Here is a 23,770-nt window from a genome sequence, read left to right on the forward strand (position 1 = left end):
AGTCACTTCCCGAAAATCATTCCTCAACTCAATAACTCATGAATGACTATCTCAAAAATCTTCTAAAAGCCCTCGGGAAGGAATTTCAATACTAATCTCGTAATTCATAAATAAATCTCGATAAACTAAATCTCATAAAACCATAAAACTCAATAATTCAAATTATAAATTAAATCTCAATCGGAAAATGCTAATATACTGCATGCACAATTAATTTAAAATAAATGTCCACTCACTGTACTGTTTAGGCGACCATGCATACGAGTTCCTTCGTCGAGCAATAGCTCGGTACGTCGCCCTGTACACAATTATTTTCCGTGAATAACTATTCAACAATTAAATACGATTCTCAAAATTAAATCCTCATAAATCATCTCGCCACTTCTTCTCTGATTCAACCCAAATTTTACATCTAATACCAATTCGTTATCTTAAAGGTTCCAAGTCAGAACCAAGAGATATCCGATGGTCGGATTCTCGTAAATCGATAATCGAAATCCTAAATTCCCAGAAATTCATAATCAATTAAAATTTTCTCCAATTCCAACCAAATTCACATATTCAACCCCTACAAAAATTATAGGATTTAACTAGCTAAAAAAAACATAATATAAATCACTGTTCATACACCGCATTGTTCACCGTTGCACTATTCTGGTGACACTGTTCATGCGGCGGCCAACTCCTCCTCCGGCCACCAAATTTCATCCACAGCATCATCTCAACATTTCCAATAACTTTCTCAACTGTTACAAAGTCAGAAAATACCTTGAAGTAGCCGAACAATTAAGCACTCCGAAGTACAGTGAAATTTTCCAATTATGCTTTCTTCCTCCATGCTTCGATCTGGGTTATGAAACTTGGCGAGCATGAAGAGTGGCTCAAGGCGCTTCTAATGGACCGGGGTTTATGACCGGAGGTGGCCGGAAATTGGCGTTGACCAATTTGCTACAGTAAAAATGTTGGCTTCGATCTCCACATTTCCAGCCAAATCGTCACAAACAACTCCCACATGCGTGATAAGGAGGAGGAGACGAGTCCATCGATGCTCGCAGCTCGCCATTTGGTGGTCTAGAGGTGGTGAAAGAGGAGGTTGCAGAAGAGAGAAAGAGAGAGTTGCAGAAGAGAGACTGAGAGAGCACGGGGGGAAGGAGAGAGAAAAGAAAGAAAAGTTACCCGGCCACAGTAACTTTTCAAATTTATACCAATCTATCATAAACAATAACTTTCTTATTTCGCTTATAACTTTCGTATACGAACTCTGATTTTTACGTACTACATATGCACGCGCTCGGTTTAACGTCCTCTACAACTTTCATGAAGGAAATTTTCTCAAATTTTGACCCGAACAAAAAGTCAACTTTTAGGGCCCCCTAAAATGTCGAAACGGAGCCAAAAAGTAAATGTAAATGTCGTTTACCCATCGAAAGACTTGTAAACTGGTAAATTCGGGTTCGGGACGTCACAGATATCTTCGTAGATATCCAAATTATTGTATGATTATGTTTCCTTGTAAGACTCTGAATCTATGCTTGCAATCCTCTATATACAGAGACCCCTATTATCAATGAAAGCACAACTCATTCTCTCAATTATCTCTGCTTCAAATCATTGTATGACCATGTTTCTTTATAAGACTCTGATTCTATGCTTGTAATCCTTTATATACAGAGACCTCCATAACACGTTATCAACACGAAGCCCAAACCCTAAAACAAATAGCCAAAACCTAAATCTGAATACAATACCTTGAAACCCTTTCTGCCTCCAGTGCACACCTTAAAGACCTTGATCCCAGGAGTCCAAAACCGGTGGCGGAATCAGGTGTAGCAGCTGCTATTGTAGTAAACATTTTCAGACGATAGTTTTGTGGTATTGTCTTATTCATGTATCAGACGGCATTGAGATAGACAACAACAGCGCCTATTATCAGACGATAGTGAAAAACTGTCGTCTGATTGAAAAATTGGTGTAGTGAATTACACTATGCCAATAAAGCCTTCAGACGGCATATCTCATCTGTCGTCTGATATGTAAATTATATGTTGTCTATCCAGCTGCCGTCTCTTACGGCATCAGATGACAGATATCATCTGTCGTCTCTTCTCACTCAAAAAACAATAGTTTCACAAAGCTCTGTCGTCTGAACAACCCAACACTGAAGGATTTGGGACTTTTTGTCGTTAATAATCACATACAATGACAGATTAATGTTGTTCAAATGAACTACAAACTACAGTTTTAATAAAACTGCTGTTGTCTGACATGTAATAAGAACACATTTATATGTTGTCTGAAGTTACCAAAATAAAGGCTTGTTTAACAATTTGTTGTCTGAATGCATTTTCAAAGACATTTGATTCTTGTTTGAAATTCACTTAAAATTGGGTAAATTATAACTCATCTGTCGTCTAGATAGTTTTCAGACTTTATTTTTATGTCGTTTATATTGAATTCCAACCACTGTTTTAAGTATTTATGTTGTCTGATAGATAATATAACTATATGTAATCATGTAGTTGTGTAGTTTGATTGAGGTCAGAAACTCACTCTTCTGTTGTTTGAAGCACATTTGAAATATAAATAAATTGTTACTTCTATTGTTTGATATAACAAGAAACAACAGATTTTGGTACGATTTAATTGTTCATTTTCATGTTGAGACAACATATGTTGTAATCTTGTGTTGATTGTTAACCATATGGACATCATTCATTTTGGAACAATACAAAAGGCTTGTTATATCATCAAAGTCAAAAGGCTTGAAGCCAATTCATATCATAATTTAAGAGAACACCAAGCAAAACTAGACTACTTCTAACCCAAAAACAAATAATAATTATAGAGTAATATTACTCCAAAGCAATCTACCATTTATATATATATATATATATATATATATATATATATATGGAATTGACATGACAATCTGCAACCTCTCATCTCCCAGTAAAATCGACACGAAAGAGTCCAAGCAATCTGCATCACACATCAAAAGGGAGACATAAGTGAACTGGAATGTTAAGGCATACACAACTTAGCTTTGGGAATTTATTAAAGTCCATTTGTACTGCCATGAACTTGAACTTTTGCAGACTCATAGTAAACATATTAAGGTAGAACATACTGAATTTTCATGGAATTTTTATTTAGGACAGCAAGGAAAAAGATGAACATAATCTGACTGAATTGCATGAGTCATATAAAAAAAAAATCTCAGCAGCATGGTCAACTTAGAAAATTGACCAAAAATTCATTGTATGTCCAATTGACATGAAATTAGTTTTGAAACAACCATTTGAAATGCACAATTCAATATACATAAAAATCAGAAGATAAATGATTCAATTAGGAGTTCAAATATTCTCAACAGCAAATCAGAGGATACATTAAAAATGCTGGAACTTTCCCAAATGTAGACCAAATTTGGAAGAATCACTGAAAATTCACTTTGCTTCGGAATAAGATGAAACTTTCCAGATCCTTTTTTAACTAACAAAACAGAAACATGTCAAAATTTCAGTACATTTAAAGATCATTAAGTAGGGTAAAACAAATACCAAAGAGAGCTGTGCTGCAGGGCAGTTTCTGCAGAAGTCCAAAAAAAGTTGGCACCTATCCATGACTGCTTAGACTATAATTTTATAAGAGATTAAAAGAAACCTAATCACTCACAAGTCCCAAATCCCAACCAAAAGATTATCAATTCCAAAATCTTATCAATTTATTAAAATGGATGTTAATACAACAGAGAAGGTCATGAAGCAATCTAGAAACTAACAACTACTTGACTGCACTATGTGATCAATTTTGTTTATATATTAAGTTTACAAGAAAGGGTATTACCCATAGAAGCTTCCTAGCGGTTTCAAGAGCAGAATACTTGTTGATGGTAAGCCTATGGGACTGGGAGTTAGAAAGTTTTGACATAGATAACTGATGACCAATTGCCTTTGGAAGTAATTCCTCATGTAAAACCTGATGTAGTATATATGTGGGAGAATTACAATAGATTACCATTTATAATAAATACTTTAGAAGACAATAAGAAAAAGGAAAAAGAAAAAAAATGATTAGACTCAATGATCTTCCCCTTACAGATCTCATTGCATAATGAATGCATGAACAAGTAAAGTCATCCATCTTATAAAACTATAAATTGTTAGGTGCTCCATAGGAAGAGGATGACTTGCATGATAAAGAGGGCTATAATTAATGCGAAAAGGTTGAATGGTTGATCAATTAACCATTGTACAACATATATAGTCAAAAAAGTAAGATAAAATGATCACCTTAGGTCATTCAATTCCAGTGTGAGATCACTTATTTCCATTCCTAAGAGCCTAATGGCAGCCATAGTACTAGGGCGTTCTTGACGACCTGTATCTGCTAGCTTTGAAAGAGATGTTGCAGCACTCCCTATTGCCTACAGTACATACAAGAAAAAAGAGACATATTGGAGCTGCAACTTGGACAATCTCTAACCATGACAGTTAAACCAACGAAAGGACACCAACATAATAACATTGTCAAGTATAACGTTCTTAATTTTGGAGAAAATTCAACGATGCTTTGTAAATTATCTTGAAATAATAACCTTGTCTATTATTACAGTTCTAAATTTTCTGGGATCCTGCCCAGCTAAAGCAAAGCTTATAATGAACCAAGGTCACTAAAATCATGACATGACTGTCACACCGAACATGCCAACAACGAAAATATGAGCGCTAATGACAAACACTACAAAGACATGGATAAACTGAATAGAATCGATTCAGGTTTTATGGTCCTACCCGAAAAAGGAAATCCTATGCTGAAGTCACAACTCCCTAAAACTCTTACTTCTTCTCTAAAACAATTATTTAATACGTTTCATTCAAATTGAAAAGTGAATTTGAGCCAAGCAGACCACTTACACATGTCGGGAGAGCTACAATTACAAGGCTCGTAAATGCCACTGAAGTCTGCACACTATGAATTCAACTCATGCTCATATCAACAAAATTTGCTTATTTTCTCATAAAAATAAAATCTTCATAGTTATGATCGAATTCAAACTTTTACAAATTGAGTCAATAAAACAACTAAAAGAATCAAATTGTAGAAACAGAAAAGATGATTAATTGAGCTCATACCGTGCAGGCGATGAAGGCCATGAGAAAGAAAGCTTGGTCGCCCAAGCTCAATTTCGCCATGGACGGACCTGAAACGGTAGGGTTTCTGACTTTGACATTCCGCCGACTCTGCGACGGGTCATTTTGAAATTGCAGAAACCCTTCCCTGAAGGACGCCACCGATTCCCTGAGTAACATCCAATTCCATTTCAGTCACCCAGCGTCGGCTGCAAGCTTGGTGTGCTGCAACATTGGGTCCTCGGGGGAGATGGTGGTTGGGCCGAGCTTTTGATTCTAGGCCTTGCTGGTGGTTTTTAATTTCTAGTTGCTTTATTTCCTGTTGGTTGTTTATGGTTGTTGCTTTGTTAAAAATAAGTCCCTACAGTAGTGGTGTAGGGCTAGTCGGGCTTGGTGCCTGTTTATGCATTCTATGTGCCTTGTCTGCTCTGGATAGGTGGCGAGTTCGTTGCATTAGCAAATGGTCGCAACCTCCTAGTGGCAGTAACATGTCTGCTCTAGGTAGGCGGCGAGTTCCTTGTTTCGTCAAATAGTCGCTGCCTCCTAGTGGTAGAGAGAAACTAAGTGTCACTGGATGTATATTTCAGTGGCATCATGATGGGAAAGCTGTGCGTACGGTAATTATGCTTTGCTGTAGTCGGGTTGCAGATCAAGTTATCTTTCCGTAGTGTCACCGCTGCTTTCAAGCAGTTAAAGCAAATAGAGTCTCCAGTAGAGCGCTCTTTGCTAGTTGGTGCTTTGTTGAGTACGAGTTTTTAGTAGAGACTCATGATAGTATTTCAGGATGTTCTCTAGCTACTTATTGTAATAAGGGGTTTAGGCTCAATGTCCCTCCCTTCTATTCGACAGTTTCTTTAATCAATGCTATCAAGGCTTAAGGGCACTACACCAATTTTTCAATCAGACGACAGTTTTTCACTGTCGTCTGATTATAGGCATTGCTGTTGTCTATCTCAATGCCGTCTGATACATAATCAGACAATACCAAAAAACTGTCGTCTGATAAAGTTTAGTACAACAGCAACTACTATGATGTCTGTTGTCTGAATACCACGAAGAACAACAGCAGCTTATATACTTACTGTTGTCTGAAGGCTGTGGCAGACAACAGGGGCTTATATGCTTGCTGTTGTCTGAAGGCTTGATCAGACAATATGTACTTGCAAATCTCATTGTCTATCTATTATTGATACTATAGATTTCTAAAAAAAACCATTGTCTGTTGTTTTGCTGGACAATGGCTTTCTCGTTCTTTTAGTCCTTAAAGTATTATAGTTAAATGACTCATACAACAGTTTTTGTTAGGCATTTTATGATGATCAATTATTGGACAATAGTTTTTAGCTGGAATAGAATGGTCCGAGAGACATTCAAAAGACCTACATTCTGCATATATGGGATCCAAATGACAACCCAAAACACATTTATTTATGTAAAGATTCGATACATTCATCCATATATCCAACAAAGTCATTCTATCCCAACATTAACCCCCACGATACTAGCTTGTCCATAAATGTGATGCACATTAACCTTGCCTAAACCTCACAAATATGTGAAAACAATGCACCGGCAGCTTTAAGTACATCTTTTTGTTTACCCTTAGTAAGAACCTGCATATAATAATGTAGAGATGAGTGAATACATTATATATTAGTATTATATATCTTAAAAAGCTGTAAAGAGATTGTAGAAATATTAGAGATAAAGGCGTTCAATTAATCAAATGCAAATTACAGTTCTTACAAGAATTTACTCCGTTGTACCTGCTAAGATAGTCCTATTTACAACATCAACTAGCAAAGCATAAGTTTATGGAATTTAAATCTTCTTATGTACACTTTTAAATCTTCTTACTACTTTATAGTTCATTGTTTCTATATAGAGCACAGTATTTAACCGGACCAATCATACAAATGTGAAATGCCACAGACCAACAATGGTAGAACAGAACATACCAACAAATGTAAACCTACAGCTATTAAACACGTACATATACAAATAGATAAACTGACCAGCCAAAAAGAGAGCATTTTAAGAAGCAAAAATTTCAAAGTCAATATTTAGGAAGGTCAAGATCAGTAGGCAATCATAGTACCTGATCACATAAAATAACTGTGCCAGGACCAAAACCCTCGTTTTTGAACTCATGGCCTCTGTAGACGTCAAAATCAATCGTATATGTTAGTGTAAACGCAAGAAATCTAAGCAAATCATGATAAAATCCTTGGCGATCAACCCATATCAGAAACAGTCAAAACTTGGTAATCCAACTATACTAAGCAATAGAAAACAAATCAAAAAATGAAATCTGAACCCAAAAACAACACATGATAACGACAGACATAAACCCAGAACAAGAACAATCATATAGAAATGACACCCAACAAAGAGCACACAAGCAATCATAAGATTAGCCCAAATTTAGAGGTTAACAAACTATAAAGCATAAATCTTTAATACCCAGAAAGCGATTTCTGTTTGGAACCGAATCCGATCAAGAACCCAGAACAGCAACAGGTCGAGAATTCAAGAATCAATAATGGGTATTGAGAAGAATAGGAGACCAAAACATCTGAAACAAGAACTAGCTTTTTCTCCTCTGTCGGCACATTAAAAGTAAATTTAGGTAGGCAAGCACCAAATTGAGGTGATAATATAAGAGAGAAACTAACAACAAACACAGAAATTACAAAAATCCCTAAGCCTTCAAAAATAACTATGAAATTATCATGCTGAGGCTTACAGTGAGACGTTGGAGTTTGCTAGTTCGACGAACCAAGGAGTGTGAAAGATAAGTATAAGAGTAATATTCTGTAAAGAATTTTTCAACGGTTTCACTGCAGCTGCACGAACCAATACTGTGAACTGATTAGGCTGAGGTTTGGATGAATAGAAGTGAGCAATTCTTCTTGATGAGATATAACTGTACTCCTGCATAGTGATTAAGTTGAATACTGTTGATTCTATTGTTCTAAATGAACCACCAAAATCTGATGAAACAAAGCCATAGAAAAGAAACAAAATATAACTTACATTGTAAAGAAGATAGCAGACGACTGCACTGAAAATATATGCTGCACAAAAATGAACCCATAACCTCTGCACAAAAATGAACCCATAACCTTTGAAACCAAAATTAACAGTCAGGGTCTCCTCATAATAGGTTTTACCATATGCCTACCATAAATATGATAAACATAAATGAACTTGGAAATATCTGGCCACAACTCCATTAAGAGGAACACGCTGAAGTAAAGATTAAACTAATCTGCAAGCAGGTAATTCAATATCCTCCGAGTCTATGAATGTTCAGACACAATAGGTAAGTGAAAACTCTAAGTCAGGTGCCAAACACGGAGGAACAGATCCTATTTATATTAGCTATCATAATCTGCCAGGGGGAATTAGAATATTCACCACAGACCTAAACGCAAATCTCAACCTAAGATCAAGCTGCCCTCACCTCTCATTAATCAACCAACTCTAACTTAACCGAAGGACACACCGACTTATACGGCTTATAAATGCCATAAATTTGATAAAATTGAAAGCAATAGAATGGAAACTGGGAAACAATGTGTGGAAATATGATAGATGTTATAAATGACCCTCAACCCAGTGTAGCTAATGCAACTATCAAAAACTACAACACCTAGTGTTTAACATTACAATTTCATCTCAGTATTTCCCACAATTTTCAACCACCCTCCCATAAGAACCACATACATACCAGTTTGAGCCATCATCCACATTCGAAATACTAAACGAGTCCAAAGACTTGTTGGGCAAATCCGAAAAATCCACCTCCAGCTGGGTCCCCAGAAAATTTATTGGCAGAAGAACAAAAACCCCAATAATCCCACCAAACCCAAACACCTTCAAACTGCACAAACAAAAAAACCCAACTTCAAAAATCAAACTCAAATCCAATATACCCTTTAACACTACTAGTCCATCCATCACTAACCTGAAGATGAAAATGCGCATAAACACCACGGCATCCAAACTGGCAAAATAGTTTGGAGAGAAAACTCACCAGTTGAAATTCACAGATTTAGTTTGAGGGCAAAGTCCAGAAAATGATCCTAAACTCAAAACTAAAACCAAAATTGTAGAAATAGCTTCCTTTCAAATTTTATCTTTTTCAATACTAAATGTTTAAAGTTCAAACAATTTTGACATCTTCTTTCATGTTACCAAAGATATACCCAAATTAAACTCACAACTCTTCGAAAACCCAGCAACCTCTTCGAAGACAAACCCAAATTTTCCCCAAGCCTTCAGAAATTTCATTCTTTCTTTAATATATCAAATGGGTTTATCAAAAGCTAAGCATATAACTAAAAAATATGCAAAATTTGAATGACAGCAACCAAAGTTTCAATCTTTCTTCTAAAGTTTATCAAAAGCTTCAGACTTTAATCACACAAATGGCTATTCAGCAATACCCAGAGAGTAAAATCAAACAAAGTTGAGTACCTAAAGTTCAGAGGGAGCAGGGTGAATGAGTCGGAGCAGATCGAGCTTGGGCAACCCAAAAAAAAAAACACATCCAACACTTCGCACTTCAAGCCTATTTGCCTGAAATCTCTTAACAACCTACTGGGACATGATATCGAACAGGATTTCAGGATTCACACTAATTTTTCTTCTCTTTTCTCATGGTTTCCCCATCATCCATACAATCCCTGACGAACTCCGGCGGGTTCCAGACCATGAAGCTGTTGTTGATGAAGGTTAAGTTTGAGAGGATCTGCCTTCAAACTGCTTAGTAGAGACGGGTTCGTGGTCTGAGAGCGGGCTGAGGGCGGGGCTGAGGGCGGGACTGAGAGCGGGACTGAGGGATGAGAGTGAGAGAGAGTGATTTTTAGCTGGAGGCGGACTGGGTGTTTTGCTCGATGGAATGGGGGCGAGGCTGATCGAGAGAGACGGGTTCGTGGTCTGAGAGCGGGCTGAGGACGGGGCTGAGAGAGACGGGTTCGTGGTCTGAGAGCGGGCTGAGGGCGGGGCTGAGGGCTGGGCTGAGAGCGGGACTGAGGGATGAGAGTGAGAGAGAGTGATTTTCAGCTGGAGGCGGACTGGGTGTTTTGCTCGATGGAATGGAGAGGGAACGAGTTGAAAGAGTTTAAGTGTTAAAAGTATAAGTCAAACCCTAACTAAAGTCAGCTATTCATTGTATCCAAAAAAAAAAATCTAAAACTCAGACGACATCAAATAAAGTGCATTGTCTGAAACTCATGTAACAACAGACAAATTAAAAACCATTGTCTGAACCACATAAATCAAACAACATCTTTCAGTAGCCATTGACTTACAAGATATCAGACAACAGACACCTAATAACAGTTGTGTGACTGAAAATAATCAGACAACAGCAAAAATCAACCATTGTATAAATGAACCTTGGACAACATCACATAATAACTGTTGTCTGAATTAAATCATTCAGACAACATCAAAAAAATAAACCATTGTCTGAAAAGCTATTGCACAAGAGCCAAGAAAAAACTGTTGTCTAATTCGAAAACTCAGACGACACAATATTTCTTGCTGTCATCTGATTAAATCAGACGATAGTTAAAATGTTTGCTGTCGTCTGATATGTGTTGTCTGATTCCGAAATTGGTGTAGTGGGGCTGCCGCACCGCCCTTTATTCAAAAAAAAAAAAAAAAAATCTAAGTACACAATATCCACTATTTTCATTTGAACAGAATAACATGCATTGAAAAACAAAAAACACGAGAAATTTCAATATATAAGGGGGAAAAAAAACAAGCCAAATAAGTTGCCCTTACATTAGAAAACTAATCAAGCAATAATAAATTAAAGAGCTTTTTACCAATAACTACAAAATGACACTACTATTTACCAATAGCAGACTCCAAAATCAATAGCCCATGCGGGCAATAATTGAAACAGGCTGTCAACCCATTTAATAGAAAAAACACTCAAATATTAAGAAAATTACGAAACATGCCATTGAGACTCACATAACCCATTTCTCCCAAAATCAGATCGGTTCCAAAATCGAAACCATCCCAAAATCCAAATCCTCCCTAAATCGATCTAGGGCTCCGACGAAGGTAAGGGACCAAGCAGCTGGCGGATCGAGGCGGCGAAGCAACCGGCGAAGGGAGGCTGCGAATCCGGCGAAGCAACAGGCGAAGCGAGGCTGCGAAGCCGCCGAAGTGAGGCGGCGAATCCGGCGAACCGAGGCTGCAAAGCAACCGGCGAACTGTGGCTGCGAAGCCGGCGAAGGGAGGCTGCGAATCCGGTGAAGCAAGGCTGCGAATCCGGTGAAGCAAGGCTGCGAAGCAACCGGTTTTGTATTGAGGGTCAGTAGCTTTGAACTAGTTTGATATGTTCTTTTTGTGCGAAAGTGACCGAAATTTGTTTTAGTTTCATAATTTACAAAGAATTTCATGCCTGGTGAGTGGTGATTATGTTCACAATTGAAATTTTTGGTTTCATATTAAAGTTGTGGAGCTCAATCGGGATTGCTAGCTAATTGTTGATATAGTCAGAAAGTGGTTGATGTATTTTTGTTAAAAGATGTGTTCAAATTTTCAGGGCAGTGAGGTTTTGACAGATTGGGGTTAGTTGTTGGGTTTTGTGCATGTAAACCGTTGTGTTCGATGGTTATCACATTTGGAAGATCGTTTTTGAATTTGTTTCTTTTTGTGAATTTGTTTCGTTAGTCAATTAGTCATAATTTCTAATTTCTGCAGGGTCAATACCTGGTGTTACATCTGAGGAGCTGAAACTACAGATCAAGCTGGGTATCCAAAGGATGCAATATCTATTGTTTTTGTGGAATCAGTGTCTATAGTCCTGTTGTGGAATCATAGTTTTAGACTTGTGCTTTTGTATTGAGGGTCAGTAGCTTTGGTTTTGTGTTTGTTAGTTTCTTATGGGATTGGTACTACTGAGGTTCAGTACTCATATTTGCATTTATCATATACACAAATTAATCAAAGCAGCATTATGCGAAGCAACATACATGGAAAATTTACATTTACTTTTTCTACCTGTTTAACTTGGTAGATAATGCGATCTCTGAAATATATTTATTATTGAGTGCTACTGAGGATCAGTACACTACTGAGGGTCAGTACACTACTGAGGGTCAGTGCTACCATTAGAAATCAGTTGAGGTTATTTTTGTAATTTCTCATTAATAGAACAATCAAAAAATTGGTAGGAAAATGGCCGCACGGGATATGAGCCTTGCGCATGGGTCATGAACAGTACCGCAAGGGAAATATAAAAAAAAGGCCTATTAATGGTAAATATTGGATAAAAAGTGTAGTTAGTGGTAATTTGCTATAAATTAAACAGGTATAGAACTTGAAATATGGTTAGAGTCAAGGGACATTATATATTGTTTGAGAGCCTGCACTAATAAAGCTAATTAACAAGAATCAATCACTTCTAACAAAAATATAAATTTGTTTAAGGATATCTCTATTTGTGTTTGGCCCAAACTCTAGGTTACTTGACCTAGTGGTAATAGGGTTGAATTAGAAGGATCTAGATTCCTATTCAATGTACGATTACTTTCCTTGTATGATTAAGATTCTATACATTGTAATCCTCTATATAAAGAGGCCCCTATTATCAATGAGAATACACAGCAAATTCCTCTCAATTTCAGTTTCTCTACAACACGTTATCAGCACGAGTCCTAACCCTAGCTATAAGCCTAAAATCGGATTAGCCTCGCCTATGCTACTACTGCCCCCGCAGTCCCCACGTCACAACTCAACGCTAACCCTACCAGGTTAGCCTCGCTGCCCTTGCAGCACCTGCAAGCCCCGCTTGCCTCCTGTCCTCGCGCCCGTAAGCCCTGCTTGCCTTCTTCCTTCTCGCGCGTTTGTTTTTTCTGCGAACGCTCGCCCCTTCACGCGACCCCCACGACTCCGCACCCTGCGACACCGCGATACTTCCGCGAGATATCAGACTAGTACCCTCGCGCGCGCTCGCTTCTCCCGCGAACGCTCGCGACTCAACTTCTTTGCGGCTCCGCATCCTCGTGGCCCCGCATTCTTTGCAGCTCCGTATTCTCACAGCTCCGCATTCTCGCGATACCCCAGCAATCCCGCGACCCCGTGACCACGCGACCATCTCTCTAGTCTGTTCGCCTAGGACCGAATCTCGCTCTGCAATCCTAAGAGGAATGGATGAACTTCAATGTCTTGCGGATAGTGCGACTACGCACACCATTCTACGACATAGGCAATTATTCTTGGAGATGTTGCCTACATATTCATCTGTGACTACGATGGCTGGGCCATCAGGTTTAGTTCAAGGACATGGAATGGCCCAATTCCTTTTGCCTAATGGCACCTTGATTAAAGTCACTAAAGCTCTCTACGCTCCTAAGGCAAATCGAACCTTATTGAGCTTTAAAGATATTAGAGCCAACGGATTCCATGCGGAAACACATAGTGAGAACGGAATAGAATTCCTTTGCATTACCTCTAATGATTGCGGAAGAAAGCGCATCTTAGAGAAGCTTATGTGTCAATCTAGTGGACTTTATGTCAATACAATTCGACCTATTGAATCCAATAATGTCATAAGAGAAGATCTCTTGGATTCAGACACATATTGGCTTTGGCATGACCGACTAGGACATCCTGGTCGTGATATGATGCTCCGTATACTAAAGACTTCACACGGACATCCATTCTTCAGAGTGAGAAGAAGCAAGAATCGAAAATTGATTCCAGGACTTAGCAAGACCGCAACAATTGCAGCATCTGGAGCTGCAGCCGTCTTGGGGCGCCATAGGGCCGCCCAAGTCCCATGTGGTGACACCATTAATGGTGCCAACCATGAGCATGATGCCAGGGTTGTTCCTCCTAGTGGCCATGACGCCACACACACCAATTTCCATGGCTCTAACGCCATAATGGGAGATGTAGTCACCCACTTTGCTTCTAATAGCGCTACAGACGCTCAGGCCCAACCAAAATCCTCATTGGTTGCTTCTAAGGCCCCTCGCTCTTTCTGCAAAGCCTGTTCCTTCGGGAAATTAGGACCGAGACCGTCCTACGCAAAGGATCCCAAAATACTCATTCCGTTCTTACAGAGAATCCAAGGGGATATCTGTGGACCAATTCAACCACCATGCGGACCTTTTAAATACTTTATGGTATTGGTTGATGCGTCGACACGCTGGTCACATGTCGCGCTACTGTCCACTCGAAATGCTGCTTATGCTAAACTCCTCGCCCAGATTATCCGTCTACGGGCTCACTACCCTGACCATCCTATTAAGTCAATTCGACTTGATAATGTTGGGGAGTTTACATCGAAAACATTCGATGACTATTGCATGTCACTGGGGATTGATGTAGAGCATCCAATTCCCCATGTTCATACCCAAAATGGTCTCGCAGAAGCCTCTATCAAACGACTACAGATGATAGCACGGACATTGGTTATGCGCACCAATCTCTCTGTTTCTGCTTGGGGATATGCAATATTGCATGCAGCGACGCTAATTCGTCTACGACCCACTGCCACCCAATCTTACTCTGCGTTATAGCTAGTGACTGGGTACGAGCCTGATATCTCGCACTTACGCATCTTTGGGTGTGCCACTTATGTGCCTATTACGCCGCTACAGCGTACTAAGATGGGTCCACAATGACGAATGGGCATTTATGTTGGATATGAATCTCCAACAATCGTCCGCTACCTTGAACCCTTGACAGGCGATCTCTTTACCGCTAGATTTGCGGATTGTCACTTTGATGAGACAGTCTTCCCATCGTTAGGGGGAGATAAGAACACATATGTTCAACAGGAACGACAGGAATTGTCGTGGTCTGTCCCCACTATGTCTCATCTCGATCCCCGTACCGCATAGTCCGAACTTGAAGTGCGAAGAATAATCGAGCTCCAGAACGTAGCAGACACTCTGCCTGATGCGTTTTCTGATGTTGCCAAAGTGATGAGATCACACATACCTGCTGCAAACGTGCCTGCAAGGATCGATGTCCCAAATACTGGACATCACGCCTCTCTTGTGACACCAGGAGATGGCGCCATTGCCCAACATGGCAATGATGTGGCATCTATGGCCGCAGGTCCCGCAAGAAAGCACGGTAGATCGATTGGTTCGAAGGATACTCGCCCTAGAAAGAGAGCGAACGAGGCACAAACAAATCCTTTGATCATCGATACTCAAAATCCGTCCCATGAGAATGTTCCGGATTATGGTTATGTCCAAGAGACATCATTGGGGGATGCCTCAATGTCAGAACCTATCCCTGAGAACGTAGAGATCTCTGTTAATTACACTAGTGTACATGGGACGTGGGAAAGAAACTCCATCATCATTGATGATGTATTCGCGTATTCAGTGGCGCGTGAGATTATTGAGACCGATGACATCGAACGACGCTCCGTTGATGAATGCCAACGTAGAGTTGATTGGCCAAAGTGGAAAGATGCGATCCAAGCAGAACTTGATTCTCTAGCGAAAAGAAAGGTATTCGGACCAGTTGTGCCAATACCGCCCAACACCAAACCAGTTGGTCACAAATGGGTATTCGTTAGAAAGCGTAATGAGAAAAACGAGATTGTAAGGTACAAAGCTCGCCTTGTGGCGCAAGGTTTCTCACAACGCCCTGGAATCGACTACGAGGAGACCTATTCTCCCGTAATGGATGTCATAACGTTCCGCTACCTTGTCAGTTTGGTAGTTTCCGAAAAACTGAACATGCAGCTTTTGGATGTGGTTACTGCGTATCTATATGAGGATCTAGATACAGAGATATACATGAAGATTCCAGACGGAATTCAGTTACCCAAATCAAGTGGCTCTAAACCACGGAGCGCGTTTGCGATTAGATTGAAACACTCACTATATGGATTGAAACAATCCGGACGGATGTGGTATAACCGTCTAAGTGACTACTTGATTGAAAAGGGATATGTCAACAATGAACTATGCCCATGTGTGTTCATAAAGGGGACAAGTTCCGGATTTGCAATAGTAGCGGTTTATGTCGATGTCATGAACATAATTGGCACCCTTAAAGAGTTAAGGGAAACCGCTGAACACTTGAAATCCGAGTTTGAGATGAAAGATCTTGGGAAAACACGGTTTTGCCTCGGTTTAGAACTTGAGCACCGTAGAGATGGTATCCTGATTCATCAATCAGCTTATACCCAAAAGATGCTTAGGCGTTTCAACACTGATAAGATTAAGCCTTCAAGCACCCCAATGATCGTCCGTAGTCTTGATCCAAAGAAGGATCAATTTAGTCCAAAAGATGACGATGAAGAAGTGCTAGAGGCAGAGGTGCCCTACCTAAGTGCAATAGGCGCATTATTGTACTTAGCACAATGCATAAGACCGGATATCTCATTCGCTGTGAACTTGCTAGCTAGATATAGCTTTGCGCCTACACGACGCCATTGGACTGGTGTTAAAGATATCTTTCGATACCTAAGTGGTACGATCGATATGGGCTTGTTCTATCCCTACAGAGAGAAGATGGATTCGGACCCATCAAGTGCCAGGGACGCCACACATGGTGGACTGTGTTCCCTCTCCCCATCCCAAAACGATATAAGTGTTTTGGATGGTTTTGCTGATGCTGGGTACCTCTCTGACCCACACAAAGGTCGCTCCCAAACTGGTTATGTTTTCACCATGGGAAAGACCGCGATATCTTGGAGGTCTACAAAGCAGACCTTAGTCGCTACCTCTTCGAATCATGCAGAGATTATTGCTCTTCACGAAGCAGTTCGTGAATGTATATGGCTTCGATCCATAGTTACGCATATTCGAAGCAATTGTGGTTTGAAGTCTACCACAGATGAGCCAACGAGCATTTATGAGGATAATGCTGCTTGCATTGAACAAATGAAGCAAGGCTACATCAAAGGCGACAACACCAAGCATATATCGCCCAAATTCTTCTACAATCAGCAACAACAGAAGCTCCTCAAGATCAAAGTGAACCAGGTTCGATCTGAGGACAATGAGGCAGACTTGTTTACTAAGTCATTGCCCAAATCCACGTTCGAGAAACATGTGGCAAGAATTGGCTTGCGGAAATTATCTGAACTCCCATGATCGTAGTCATCAGGAGGAGGTGCAGACATCAGGGGGAGATGTCTACATGTTCACCTCGAAACGTGAAGGGTGTGTTGTGCTCTTTTTCCCTCTTTTTCCCTTTCGACCGAGGTTATTTTTGTCCCACTGGGTTTTTGTTACTCGGCAAGGTTTTTAACGAGGCAACGAGAGAAGCACCGCGTTTGGACAACACAAGGGGGAGTGTTTAAGGATATCTCTATTTGTGTTTGGCCCAAACTCTAGGTTACTTGACCTAGTGGTAATAGGGTTGAATTAGAAGGATCTAGATTCCTATTCAATGTACGATTACTTTCCTTGTATGATTGAGATTCTATACATTGTAATCCTCTATATAAAGAGGCCCCTATTATCAATGAGAATACACAGCAAATTCCTCTCAATTTCAGTTTGTCTACAACAAAATTTTAATTAATTATTCTTTCGTTTTGGTTCTTTTTTCTTTCTTTCCGAGTTTTCTTAAATACCTATGCAAACTGCATCAAAACTTCAAAACCATCGATTCAATGGTTTAATCGATTGAAATTGCATCGGTTTAATTCAATTTAGTGTAGTTTGTCAGTTCTCAATTTCAAGAAGTCACCCTGAATATATATATATAAATCTCGGGGGCCACATTAAAATTCTTCGCCTCAGACCGTTAGAATTAGAATCTTATGATCGGCATAAACCACATGGTCAAATAATCATTACATATTAATATAGAAAACCACTAATTAGTATTAAAAATATCAGTGACCCCCACAAAGAAATAAATAAAAGATATTTTAATTTTAAATCATAAAATTTCCAATTCAAGTAAAGTAATATTTTGACCAAATTTCAAAACATTGAAATTCATAACTTGTCCTTCAAACAAAGTATAGTAAACAAAGGACGTCCTATATCTAAAATCTCCTTCCATATATTCGTAATTGGCTCTGATTTATCTGGTTATATTGGGCGTAAACCATACCCCACGTAAAAGATTCTCACAATTCAACGAACCATGGCAGGTGAAGAATTTTCCGCAATAAAGTCCCAGAAAAGCCTCGTCTATGGTTGTCATAAATGTCTTCAACTTTGACATTGAGGTGCTGTGTGAGGCGGATACTAAGACTACTTCGTCTTCAGCAACATCATTCGTCTCCAAGTCCACCCAAACAGGATTATGACCACTTTTATCATCCATTTTTAACGCACGAAATTTCCAGCCGGGCCAATCGCGCCCCCAAACCAGTAAAAACTCACCTTTGGAGGACCAGAAAAATGATGGGCTCCCAATGCCGGCCGGCGAATCCCCTGATGGCATTCCAGCTAATATTGTCTTTTCCCTATAAGCAATAATTTTCTCACACCTGCCTTTGCCTTGACATTGATTTAACGGATCTAAAACAGGAACAGAAACAAGAACAAGAACAACAAGTTCATAACAATCGGTCAGTTCTAAAACGTATAACTTGCCATCCTCATGAAATTTAATGCAATGTATATAACGTTTTTGCCCTTCTCAAGGGCATGATTTATGACTACCTGGCCTGCAAAACACCAACTTCATCCCGCCTTGAACTACAATATCGCGATCAGAACGTAATGGATCTGAAGAGGTTGCAACAATGCAATCAGAACATCTTGGATCTGAAGAGGCCGCGGAGCTCAATGGGATGATTCCGGTCAGCTGGGGAAGCTTAATACGATCACCTGTCATTGGGTTCAAGAAATAATTGATGGAAGTCTTATGAATCATATTCTTCTTCGATCTCCATTCGGACATAATCAACCAGCCATTAATAGAGCCCGAGCAACGTATCTTATTACTACGTGAAGCACGCAACTTATTATTTTCTGTTCGAAACTTGAGGTCGTAGACTGTGTCTTCACTTGGACTGTAGAGACTGTAATTCACAGTTTCTGAGTCTAGAAACTCGGTCGAATTCAGGAGCCATGGAAGTCGGGTTACTCGTTGAAACCATTGTGACGATACACTTCTCCAAGAAGGACACACAGCAGCGAATCTGATTGAATCGACTAGGGTTAGACGCTTCACAATCATCTCAATCAATTCATCAGGAAGATGCTTGGACCACCTGTTGTAGTCATCCATTGGGCGTCTTCTGGAACTCATACTCGATAAAGAGAAACAACGATAATTCTCAGGAAAAAAAAAAAAAAAAACAGAGAGATGACGATACGGGAGCACGGAAGCGAAGAGGGTGGAGATAGAGATGCTTATAGGCTTCAAACTCCTAATACTATAAGAGATGTAATTGAAACAGATGTATAAAATTTACAATAGAAAATTACAGAGAAGTGTCACTTTGAGACTTATATGACTCATAAGGCCACCTAAATTGTTTTGTATACATAAGACCACTTTAGGGCCCAAAACCATCAGCTCCTTTTTATGTTATACCTATTTTAACCTCACCTATCTATTATTTAAATTTCTGTTTCACATTCAGTTACTCTCAGTCTCTCTCTCTCTCTCTCTACCACGATGAAACTCTTTCTCTCTCTAGCAAACCGTGAAGCTGTCTCTCTCTAGCTCGCTCAGGAAGACGAAGCTCTCGCTCTAGTTCGCAACAGTCTCTAATCGATCATTGAGGTTTAATTCCATATCTCTGCACTCTGTTTAGCTTGATTTTTACTTCGATTTTCATCACTGTAATTTCGTTTTTGTTTTGATTCGATTCGATCTCAGCCTTCTATCTCTGCAATCTTTTTAGCTTGATTTGTATTCCCTAACACCCCAATCTAGTTTCAAAGGAAATTAGCAAAACCCCCAAATCGATACCCCAACAAAACCCTAAAACCCAAAATGAATCGAAGTTGAAACCCTAAGAGGAAGAACGAGTTTACCATGCAATTAACAATACTGAATGCTTCGGACTCCACCTCTTGAAATTGAAGAACTCCAGATCTGGGAAAACCTAGTTCGGGGAGTGTAAAGGAATCTTCTGTCTTTTTTGATGGAGAGGAATCAAGGGAATCTGGGTTGGGTTGCTCGTAATGGATGGGATGTTGCTGGGTTGTTCCTCTAGGTTGCTGTTGGGTCAAGAGAGAGTTAGGCGCGAGAAGGTGTTTTTGATGTTTTGATTTAAGTGTGGGAAAACACAGGCATGTTGAGGCAAATTGATGATAAGTTTACTTGGTAACAAAAAAAAAAAATTTGGACACAAAAGGAGATGTAATTTTCCCGTTTCATTCAGACAACATAAATCTGTTGTCTTATTTTTTCAACTGAAAGTGAGAATTTCTCTGTTTATTCATACAACAGTTATTTGTTGTCTGAGTTGTTCAAAGCTAGAAAAACTGAAATAGTATGGATTCTCATGCTATTCAGACAACAGAATTAATTTATATGTTGTCTGAAGAAGTTTAAAAGATTCAGACAACAGAAAACAAGAATTCTGTCGTCTGAAGGCATTATTGGCATGGTGTTGGTTGCTTTTAAGGCCTCTTGCTCATTCTACAAAGCATGTTCCTCATGGAAATTAGTACTGAGACCGTCCTATGCAAAGGATACAACAATACTCCTTCTGTTCTTACATAGAATCCAAGGCAATTCTGTGGACTGATACGACCAACTTGCGGCCGTTTAAATATTTCATGATGTTGGTTGACACGCAAACACGCTGTTCACATGTTGTGCCATTGTCCACTTGTAATGCTGCTTATACTACACTCCTAGCACAGATCATATGGTAACGGGTTCACTCCCCGTATCATCTCATTCAGTCAATTGGACTTAACAATGCTAGAGAGTTTATATCGAAGACTTTTGATGGTTATTGCATTAGGACTGATGTTGGACATCATATTCCCATGTACACACCCAACTGGTCTCGCGAAAATGACTACGATGGTAGCCCGGACATTGGTAACGCGTACCAATCTTCTTATATCCGCTTGGGGTTATGCAATATCGCATATAGCTATACTAGTTCGTCTACGACCCACCGCCACTCAATCTATCTCTGCATTACAGCTAGTGACTGGGTACAAGTATCTCGTACTTAATCACATTTGAGTGAGCCATTTATGTGCCTCTTGCACCACCACAACGCACTAAGATGGGTCCTCACAGACCAATGGGCCACTACATTGGATTTGAGACTCCTAGTAAACCAAGTCGGCGGCGATTACCAAGCCAAAGAACCACACCTATCTCACTACCAATCCCTCGCCAAGATCTTACTCCAACAATGCCTTACCAGCCACACAATCGTCCTGATCCCTAGGGCACAGAATAGCAAAGCAGACGTTGTCGCCAGGCTAGAAACATTGCCCCCAAACACAGATATGGGAGGCCTCAAGCTGGAAATCCTAGATAAGCTGAGTATCGATAAGGCATTCTTGGAAATATTATTGACCGAGAGTGAGCGCACGCCTTCGTGGATGGACCCATTCATCGACTACCTCTCCAAGGGTATCGAGCCCCAAGACAAGACTATCGCGACACTGCTCCACAGAAGAGCAACGCTATTCACTGTCCAAGAAGGCAAACTATTCAGGAAATGAAGGTCTTTCCCCTTGCTGAAGTGTATCTCCCTCGAGGAGGGGCTGCGAGTTCTGCTATCGTTGCATAGTGGAGTCTGTGGCAATCAAGCTGGCGCAAGAAATTTGGCCTTCAAGGCATTACGTACAAGGTACTATTGGCCCACAATCGAGTAAGACACAAAGCTTATCACTAGCGCATGCCTCAAGTGCCATCAGTTCACCAACTCCCCTCTCGCACCTTCCATCCTGCTCTCAATCATCATAGATCCTTGGGCATACTGCCAGTGGGGGCTAGACTTCATCGGCAAATTCCCAATAACACCAGGCTAGCTAAAATTTGCCATTGTCTCAATGGACTACAATACCAAGTGGGTCGAAGCCAAGGCCCTGGCCACAATCACGGTGGCAAAGGTGATCAACTTTCTGTAGAAGAACATCTATTGCCGGTTTGGAATCCCTAAGACAATCATAACAAATAACGGTGCCCAGTTTGATAACGATAGGATTTCGTCGGCCAGTACGGAACGCAAATCCGATACACCTCCCCCGCACACCCACAGACAAATGGCCAAGTCGAAGTGTTAATGCTTAGATCCGTTGGGGATCTAATTAACGATAAGTAAAGAGGGAGAGAGGGCGACACAAGCGAAGTATAGTGGTTCGTTTCCCGCCTTAGCGGGAAACTACGTCCACTTGAATGTGTACTAGTGTGTCGAGCCTTGCGGCCCAAGTGCATTACAAAGTGTGTAATGGAATGTGTTGAATGGTGTTTAAGTGGGAGGAGGCATTCCTTTTATAGGTGAAGGAATGCTCTTCCTTTACATGGTTTTCGATGTGGGACAAGCAACCACACAATTCTAGCTAGTCCAAGAAGCATGTAGAAAGCCATGTTGTGGAGGCATCTTGGCAAGGGCGGGAACGTGGCTTCCCGGCGACGGATTTGCCTCTTCCAGATACCGTGGCGTAGCTTGAACATAGGGCTACACGATGGATGTCGCGGTTGGGCCTTGCCATGTCTCGTGGATGTCCCAAAGTGGGTGTTACTTATGCTTGGTGATGTAGAGAACTAGCTTGCTAGTGTAGGTATAAACACGAAGCTATCAACAAGATAATTAAACATAACTTGAAGAAGAGGCTAGACGATGCCAAGGGCTTATGGGCAGAGAAATTACCCGAGGTCCTGTGGGCGATCAGGACGACCCTAACAAAGGCCCACAGCAAGTCCCCTTTCTGCTTATCCTTCAGGACGGAGGCCGTGATCCCTGTCGAGCAGGAGGTCCGCAGCGAGGGGATCTCATGCTTCGACCCAGTCACTAACTCGGAAGGGTTGAACCTCGACTCTGACCTCTTGCAAAAGTGCCGCGAGCGAGCCCATCTTCACAATATCAATAATAAACAGCGTATCGCTCGCTACTATAACGCCAGGGTCATGCCTCGCCTCCTCTCAGTCTGAGACTGGGTAATGAAAGAGAAAATGCAAACCCCAACAGGGCTCAAAGCCTCCTCTCCGTTGGACCCGCTACCTTCTACTTGAGGGGAGCAGACGACACCACTCTCCCACACCCATCGAATGCCCAGCACCTCTGCTACTATCCCAAGTAGAGCGAGGCACCCAGGCTGCACAGTCTCCACCTCGCTATCGCCTCTCCCCATGCTTGTAAGCACCGATACTATCTCTCCTTTTATCTTTTCCTAGTTGAATGTATTTTGCAACTACCCTCACGCAGTATTGAATGAAATGATATTACTAATGAATGAAATGCTCCTACTCGCCATACCCAATTGCATTAAACGAATGCTAACGATTCTTGCCATCCGACCTTATAATCAGTCCAACATACTCCAATAACTATCGCCATCAGCCTCATCGGTCACTACAATTACACGTAACAGGCACGAGCAAGCAGTATAGCAATCCCAACTTATTGCCTACGCGTTCAATAATGCAAATGCGATATCGCTCCCGGCCGATTCTGCTGATACAACATGAAGATGTCCCTCATGAACCCTTGCGCTGCCAGTCGCGATCAAATGAATGAA

At 40.5% G+C, this 23,770-nt stretch overlaps 2 long non-coding RNA genes across 3 annotated transcripts; both read right to left on the bottom strand.

Moving 5' to 3' along the window:
• Positions 1–2,900: 2,900 nt before the first annotated feature.
• On the bottom strand, positions 2,901–5,290 carry LOC121050294. 2 transcript variants are annotated; one of them, XR_005802589.1, is made up of 4 exons: positions 5,136–5,290; positions 4,917–4,964; positions 3,847–4,426; positions 2,901–2,979 (listed from the first exon to the last, which is right to left on the bottom strand). It is a non-coding gene; the product is annotated as an uncharacterized LOC121050294 (long non-coding RNA). The 2 variants fall into 2 exon arrangements; XR_005802588.1 differs by lacking the exon at positions 2,901–2,979 and adding an exon at positions 3,428–3,634.
• A 3,886-nt stretch (positions 5,291–9,176) lies between these two features.
• Positions 9,177–23,265, bottom strand: LOC121050377. Its single transcript, XR_005802790.1, has 3 exons — positions 23,254–23,265; positions 21,619–21,620; positions 9,177–9,317 (listed from the first exon to the last, which is right to left on the bottom strand). It is a non-coding gene; the product is annotated as an uncharacterized LOC121050377 (long non-coding RNA).
• Between the last annotated feature and the right edge of the window lie 505 nt (positions 23,266–23,770).

This window comes from Rosa chinensis, chromosome 7, assembly GCF_002994745.2.
Source record: "Rosa chinensis cultivar Old Blush chromosome 7, RchiOBHm-V2, whole genome shotgun sequence".
NCBI lineage: Eukaryota > Viridiplantae > Streptophyta > Magnoliopsida > Rosales > Rosaceae > Rosa > Rosa chinensis.